The following is an 8833-nucleotide window of genomic DNA, read 5'->3' on the forward strand; positions in this document are numbered from 1 at the left end:
TTTCTGAATATTTTCATGTGCCTCAAGGTTGTTGAATACACTGAGAGCATGAAGCACTGTGTCATCCCACCATTCAAGTTGAAATCACAAAGACCGCTGACACTGGAGTTACCGTAAAAGGTTTTTCCACCACAGCGACGATATGCAGGAAGGTGGTGATTGGTGACACACTTATCTCGTTCCAGGTTCGATTACAGTCGTAATGTTTCCTCTCTCCATTAAGTATATTTGATTTCCCGCTGTGGGGGTAGCTGGCAGGGCAGAGATATGACAGCAGCATCAGGGCCAAGAGGGCAGCTCTTGCAAGCATCACTTCCACTGATGTGCCTGGAAGCGGACGAAAAGTGGCAATGCTTATACAATTAGAGTGGAGACTTTGTCAGACCTCATTTTTGAAAGAGGTTTGAGCCGCAGCCCTCAGAGAGTATTATTAATTCACTGCCCTGGCCCGCACTGTGGAGATAGAAGGATTATACATCGGTGGATGAAAAAATGACATGCGAAGAAGGGCCTTGGAAGTGCCTTCACCCTGATTACAAGAATGAATTTTCCCATCAGTCACAAGGGAATTATCCTGAAAGTTGAGGTCATGGGGGTAAACATTTATGTGGTAAAGTGATAGTTGGGATTATTTTGACAGAGGGTGATGAGAAATACATAGATGTTAGCTCACATGTTGCTAGAGATGGAGATAAAGCACCAGTGATGGAAACACATTTTACATACAATACATCAGTCAAAAACTGTTTAAACCCGCCATAGAAAAGAGCAACATCTGACTCATTCATATCATGGAGCACTTATTTGATGTATTAGCCAAAAAGCTGACAGTTTGTTATATGTATTTTGTGTCGGAATTAGTTGACGTTCTTGAAAATAAAATCTAATTTCAACCCATTTTAAATTGGGTTTCCCAATGATTCGTTTTGCTGTTGATAATCTCGGTCACTGTTGTGGTGGAAACAGGGCAATCAGAGCAATCACTTCAGTCGGCTGCTCTCACGTTGAGGAGCAGGTTCGCTGATCACCCTGATTGTTGTGCTCCTGTGTCTGCTGCGGAGAGTGAGGCCAGCCATTTTACTGAGATTTGTCTTTCTGGATACTTCTTCCCTCTCTAAAGCTCATGATGACATAAATATTGGGACACTGGCTGACACTCGGTAATAAACTTTGGCATGGTGCCTTTTTTGTCAGTAATAAGATAGAGTGTATTACTCTGATAACTGCTGCCCCAAGAGAAACAACAGCATCCGTCATTTTGGCAAATGGCTAAAAATGATTTGTGTAACTAAATCAGTCGCAGTAATTACAAGTCTCTTCTGTTAGAAGCAAAGAAGGAAGGTGACAGTCTTATTGAAGGATGATGGGCGGGCCAAGAAAATGTCAGACTTTATCATGGAAAACACCTTTTTGTTTACATTGATTGCTTTTGTAAAGATCGTCTTTGTTCCATAACCTTAATCAAGTGGTTATTATTGTAACCAAGACGACGAGGGTCCTCTAACACCCAAAAGGGTCATCATATCCAAAACCACAATACTCTTGTAATCTTCACTAACCTTTGCAAAGATCTTTCTCTAATTTTATCAATATTTACAATTAAACCTAATCAAAGATGAACTATAGTTTTGTACGATCACAAAACTGATCGATTATTTCCACGTGATCTGTAGCTGCTTTGGAACACACAAACAAATAACATTATCTAGCCGATAAGGGAGTCTGTCTTTTATGGGTCTTTCCTTTTGTCACAGTTGTTACAAAAAGTGTATTTTTTTGTGTGTTTTATGTAGTACCTTAAAACCTTCAAATTTAGTGCAAATGTTCACTTAGATTCAAGAATTAACTGATTCGATTTTGGTGGTCAAAAGATGGAGGTCACTGTTACCTCACGTCCATATTACTCTTGTAAATGCTATAACTCAGGAGCAGAAGGAGAGATTGTGACCATATTTCACATTTGAACAGATACTAAATTGGTGACACTATTCTTAGGTGTCCACCTTGAAACTATACTGATTGTATAGCTCTTCTGTGCTGCCATGTTGGTGTGTGTGTGAAGCATCCATGTTTTAGAATCTGTAGCTTCTTTGTGACATCCATACTTGGCGCTTTGTCTACTGTCATGGCTAGAACTGTGTTCTTGCAGAACTTTATTGGTCAAACATGGGAGCATTTAAGGATTCCTTTCACGTCTTCACTACATATATCATATGAGTCTTGACAAACATGGATGTAAACTGCAACTTGACTGGTTAGAGGAGGCAAGCAAGCATTAGGCTGTAATTCTAGTCTGCTCATGCATGACTGGGTCTTTGATAGTTTGTGATACGGTCTGCATCTACTTCAACAAGTCATGATGTCATTAATGGTATTGCATCAGTATGATTTATTCTCATGCATATACAATCACTTCTGCACATTTTCACTTAAAGGTACTGCACTGTAACTTTTATCCTATATTGAGTTTGCTTAATGTCTTAATCAGTTTTGAAGGTATTTGTCTTTTGCCTGATGTTTTGATGCTTTAAATGGTTTTATGTGAAGCACTTTGAATTGCCTTGTTGAAATGTGCTATACAAATAAACTTGCCTTGCCTTTCCTTACCGGAAGTGACGGTAGATCTGGCTGGATATTGACAGGCCAATGATCAACCAGTAGTTCAAACTGAAGTCGTTGATCAGCTGGAAAACGTCGGGCACAGACAGGTAAAACAGAGACATGGCACTGCCTTTCCTTGCATATCCAAAAGTAAACAGAAATCACAATGCACATTTGTGGTTTCTCACAAGTCTACTGACGATGATGCAAAATACCAATAAATTCAGTAATGAGCCAGCCAATGTAACAAAAAAATAGTTTTTGGCAGAAAGTAAAAATGGATGTCAATAATACAGGTTTCAAGGAGAATTGACCATCTTTTTCTGGAAGGTTTTCTCAGATTTTAAGAATCCATTGAGTTTGAAACACAACAAAATGTGGCAGAAGTATAAGCCGTCAATATTTTATGTACTGTATATCTGCTAATGAAATAATTTACTATTTTTACGCCACATCAATAAAATCATACACCTGGCCATCAATCCCACATGTCAAGATCAATGTGGCCTGGGTCTAAGAAATGTTGTAGGAAATTCACTGTTAACTCCTCTTTTGAAACAGTAAGCTCATGGCTCATTTACGATTGATCCTTGATCCAAAGTCGAGCAACAGGTTTGTTTCTGATTTGATGAATGTTGCATAGAAAGAGAGGGATGGGGTAAATGGATTTTTCTGTCAGATGACGATTAAAGCACCAGACCCTCCGATTAGCTATATTTCACATGTCAGTTTACATCAGCGAGGCTGTAGCACTGCCTGATAACACCCGTAGAGGAACAAAAAAAGCAGAGAAAGAGGAGGTGGGTGGAGAGACAGAGGATTGAGCTGAAAGAGACATGAGATAAATATAGGGAGGGAAAGGCAGGAAGAGAAATGTCAATTGATAGATGGGGACATAAAAATAGTAGCAGAGATTAAGAGAGGGGAGCGGTTGACGGGAGAAATTGATAAGAAGAGGTATAAATGAAGAATCGATTGATCTCTATCTTTTTCAGGTGTTACTGTCTCTAGTTTGTCATTAAAGAAACAACTGTAGATTCCCAGTAAAAACTCAGTAGCTGCTTGCGAGCTTGCTATGATGGATGACGTCGTAAGAAGAGGTAATATAATCGTGCACCAAAGAGAAGCGTTACATAGTCTGAGCTACTTTATTTGATTGTGCACCAAAGTAAAAACCAGCTTGTTGATAATGTTCTTAGGAGTTTTAATTTTATGTCACACAGAGTTGATCAGGTAGTCAGTCGTCTCTATAGACTGTGCGTTAAAATGGACATGGTCTCCAGGTCTGAAAAGTGAACCCAATGCTGAAGTGTTGCAAGTGGTTGTTGACAGCTCTCTGTGCCAGTGTTTTTCCTCCCCCGTGTTTCCTATCTGTGTTTAGCTGGCGTGAACGAGGTTTCCTTCCCTCCTGGCTCCTGACTTTATAAACTGCTGTCTAATTATCTCTCCTGATTCCCTGGTGACACATCTGCAGGAGATCATTTAATCAACCTCTCTGCATAAATACCCCGGTCATTCATCCAGTCTTAACTAGATTGACCAGTCTACCTCAGTGGAAAACTTGTTCAATGCCGCTTTTATGGCGCATCTAAGTTGATCCTTGTACTCTGCTGTATCGTGTTGTTTCTTTGCGCCAAGGATAACTGTCTGCTCTGCTGTCACCTTTACCTGCTTCACCTGATCAGTCGACTTCACTCAGTTTGCATCCTCACTGCTCATGCCAGCCACCAGCCTTGCCTTCCCTTCCACTTACTCCACCAACCCTGCCTGCCAAACCATCATAGGTTTTTCAAAGCAAAAACTACCTTTCCTTCCTTTACTTGATCTAGTCTAGTCAGTGCACCCTGGCTTAATCTGTTGCCAAACCTGGCTGAGCAGGTGTGGTTATGTCAAACCAGATGTATTTAATCTGGATAAATGCACATTCACAGCTGCCTTCAAAGGGCCGCGAGGTTGATCATAGATTCACTGATGGTGAAATATAGAAGAGGCCTGACCATGGACTGTATATAGGCCTGAAATTGGAAATATGCTTCCAGGTCTGAAAAGTGACGCCAATGCTGAAGTGCCTTAAAGTGCAATACCACTGAGGGTTACTGAGGGCTGGCTCCAAAAAACCTCTGGCTCCTATTGACTCCCCTTTGAATTCTCTTAGGAAATACATAGTCACTTCTGGCTCCAAAATACCAAGGTGGCGACAGCCTGAATGCCGAACTCGAGGCTTCAGAACGGCAGTTCACAAACCAATGAGTGATGTCATAGTGGTTTGCCACTTGGCAATCTAATTGTTCAGAATAACCTAATTAAAATCCTTAATTCCAAATTTTTCACGAAATGGAGCTCAGCGTTAGTTCAGGCAGGCCATGAGGTGAAGCTCAAATCTCAAACAGGGCGCCTTATTTAAGCTGCTCAGCCTGCCTACTCTTCCTGCTTCCTCTGCCAGCCGCTTGCCAGCCACCGCAACCCCAGCTCCTCCTTAAATGCTGTGTCTGATTTAATCAAGGTCATTTCTGTTTTCATTGATGCCCGCTCTGTTCTGTTGGGTTCTTGCTGCTGCTCTCCCTGCCTTAATCTTCCATGTAGGCACATGGAAGGGCAGTGAGCTCCCAGAACAGAGCCATACCGCCAAATGTAAATTACTGCTTATGCAGGAAAAGCCTTCTTTGACAAAAGTGGTCCTGACTGAACTATTATAAGTGATTAATTTAATGATGGGTTTGGATTCTGTCAGCTTTGTGTGAGTACAACTTTAGTTTGCCACATATGAGTAGAAGTTAGTCACTGAAGTCATTCCTCTTAATACTGTTAATTTTTAATTTTGTCTGACTTAGAATGCATTTTTAAAAGTCAGTGAAATATTAAAGTCAATAACTGTACTGCCTCATTATAACTGTGCACAGAGCACAGGGAACAGTCTCTCAGTGCATTTCACATACACACACACACACATAGAAGGACAGTTGTCATTATATTCAGGTTGTGGAACAAATCCCCAAAATATCCTGATTCAAACAGCAAGCCAACAGTTTGTACATTAGCCATACATCCATTTGATGTGAATCGTAAATTAGATGACAGGAAGAGGAGAGCGGCACTTTGAACAGGTGTGCGTGGGCTTGAGTGCTGCACCGAGCGCGGAAGCTGCTGAATGAAAGGAGCGTCCGTCTTTTTCTCTGGTTGCTTTGAAGAGGCGGATTTTGGCCAAACAGGTGGATTTCTGCAGGTGCGCTCTGGCTTACTGGCATGGATTTACATGTTTTACAACAGCTCTGAAAAGGTTGACTAGCAGTGGTCTAAAATGGAGAGACAGGCTTCTGCTTTGAAGTACATAAATATTTCAATGCTTTCAATAAACAAGCTGATTACATTTGGACAAAGGCTATGAATCCTAATTATTTACTCTGATTCAAGTGCTCTAATTGTCAACAGCAGAAGTCAGAGGGGAGAAGATGGCAAGGAAAAGCAGCAATTTCCAACATCTACACTGATTTAAAAGTGTTGTTGTTTGTGTTCCCCTTTTTGTTTGTGTCATGGATGTGCATAAGGACACACAACACAGGCTATGGTGGTCTTTTTTGAGACCATATGAGCAGACTGAAGTGGAGCCATCAGATCACAGGACTGAAGGAATTTTTTTTTTTTTTCTGCAAATCTGATTTTGCAGAGGGGACTCAGTTTAGTGATATTTGTCCTCATCTCTATATATGGATGAGATGCAGCACACCAGAGATTCCCAGAAAATTGTGTTCTCATTAATCTATATGAAACGTATGAGAAGCAATTACAAAGTTCTTAAACGGGGAAAGGCGACAATGTCCTCCACAGTTCCTTATCGTGCCAGCTGATTCATGGCTTTTAATGGGCTTTTAAGCCAGATTAAAAACCTGATGCCCTCACTTTTAGAGCAGCCTACAGTTTCGGAGAATCCCATTTATGAGATTGCCAATAAAACCAGAGTCCTCAAAGGAATACGAATGACTTTGATGAATCTACATCAAATTGGCAAATCCTGTTAAAGTACATAGCTTTGTTGCAAAGGATGGATATTGCTCTGACATTCAACATTTCGTATAAAATCATGTTTCTTTCATCTGGCACTGTTCTTTGATGGATGTATTTGCAATCTGACATTGTCTTAATGCATTTTTTTTTCCGAATGAACCCGGATGATCATTTATTCATTCATTTTCTAAACTCACAACTGTTCAATGTGATACAATTGTAATCTCTAAAAGCAGCTGATAAGCAAAAATAACACTTTTTATTTATTCTACTTTCAAATTCAACACATTATGAGACCATTTTAGAAATTGGTGTTCAGGAACTGCAATTCATATTTCACATCCCAATGAACGTTTATTTTTTTTAACAGGAGAACATTATCTTGGAATGAATCATGAACAATAACATGATTTCATCTCAGCAATGTGATCTCTCCAAAGCAAAAAAATGGTGTGAAGTCAAAGGAAAGATTTGCACGGGGACATGCAGTACTGTAAGTAGGAGAGGGACAAAACTGTCGCTCTCTGCCTGAACTCTAGCTCAGCTCATATCTCTCACAGCACCCAGCTCTCCAGTGGTCAGACGGGGGAAATTGATTGCCCTGCTTGCACTATATGAGCAACAGTCACTTTGGGATTTACTTTGCTTTAAGGAACATCAACCCACTCCACCCTCGAGTCCAAATTGATTATAAAACTACATTCTGCTGACACTGACACATCTGTGAGTTTGAATGTGTGTGTGTGTGTGTGTGTGTGTGTGTGTGTGTGTGTGTGTGTGTGTGTGTGTGTGTGCGTGCGTGCGTGCGTGCGTGCGTGCGTGCGTGTGTGTGTGTGTGTGTGTGTGTGTGAGAGAGAGCTATAGAAAGGGTGCATGACATTAAAACGCTTTGGAGAACGATGGAAGCTATATTTGAGATTGCATTAAGAGTAGCATCACGCCTGTCTTTACTCAGCTGTGTTTTTCTTGATGTTAATGGTTTTAGGTGTTACGCTCTGTAGTGGGGAAATACGGTTTAATAATATACATCATGCATTGTGGTTACACTATAAACACTTTTACCTACTAATTTTCTATTTCCACAAATACTGTAATGTTCGAGTGCTGGTTGATTGTTTCTTGCTTCTTCTTTTACCAACAAAGGAACAACAGACAAACTTTCATTGTTTTAATGAAAAATTCAACATAATTTCAGTTGCAGTCTGATTCATTATGGGAATGGTGGACTGCTAACGAAGAAACCTACTGTGTAGAGACATAATTAAAAACTGTAAATATATTTGGCTGCTGATGGAAAAATGTACACTACAAATAAAAAATTACGTATTAATATTTCATGAAAAAGCAGGGTTTGGTTTTTTTTAATAGTTATGTTTATAATATATTTCCTGCATTGCCAGAATCAATTTTTATGCTGAATAAAGCAATGTGAAGGATTTGTTAATCTCAGCTAAAAACACAGAATTATTAATTAAGTAGCTGATACTCTAAAAAGTGGATAGATAGAAATGTTAAATAGAAATCATATGATGATATAAATAATTATTGAACAACTCCAGAAGATTTATTTTGACTTCAAAATCATAATTATGTTTCATGTGGAGATTTGTTTCTAAATGTGTAAATCAGACTTTGCAGTGAGTGAAACAGATGCTTTCTGAAGATTATCTATTTTCTTAAAATTATTATTTACATTAGATTCTTTAAAATCATCCAGAGATATATTCTATATCTACTGTGTAGCTTTGTCTAATATTGAGACAAGCCACTAACTGTATAATGCACATACATTATTGTGTGAATGGCAATTTCTTTTCTGGCAACCCAAACAATTCAATAACTTCAAATATGGATATTGCTGGTTGGTTGGCAGGCAAGTGTTCAGCATCTAGCTTTAGCTGAGCCACTATACTGTGGTTAAAAAAAAAAACAAGCCCAAGCCTGCCAATAATTAGCTGGTAAATGGGCATTATAACTAACAGAATGACATGACAAGTGTATTTAACATCACAGAGGAGAAACAGGGAAACAGGGAGGGCTAAGAGAGGCTCATGTGATGGCCACAGACGTTTGGTTAAACCAAGTGACAGCAGTGCTATCAAATGTTTTATTCAAGAATATGTACTGGTATATGAGTGTTCCTCAAGATAATATGAAATTAATGAAAATAAGAGAGGCACAGAACCTAAAGGTACGATATTGGTCTGATCTTTGCAAAACATTAAATCAG

This window comes from Embiotoca jacksoni, unplaced genomic scaffold (genome assembly GCF_022577435.1).
Source record: "Embiotoca jacksoni isolate LCO1_2020_lvr unplaced genomic scaffold, fEmbJac1.0.p SCAF_6, whole genome shotgun sequence".
NCBI lineage: Eukaryota > Metazoa > Chordata > Actinopteri > Embiotocidae > Embiotoca > Embiotoca jacksoni.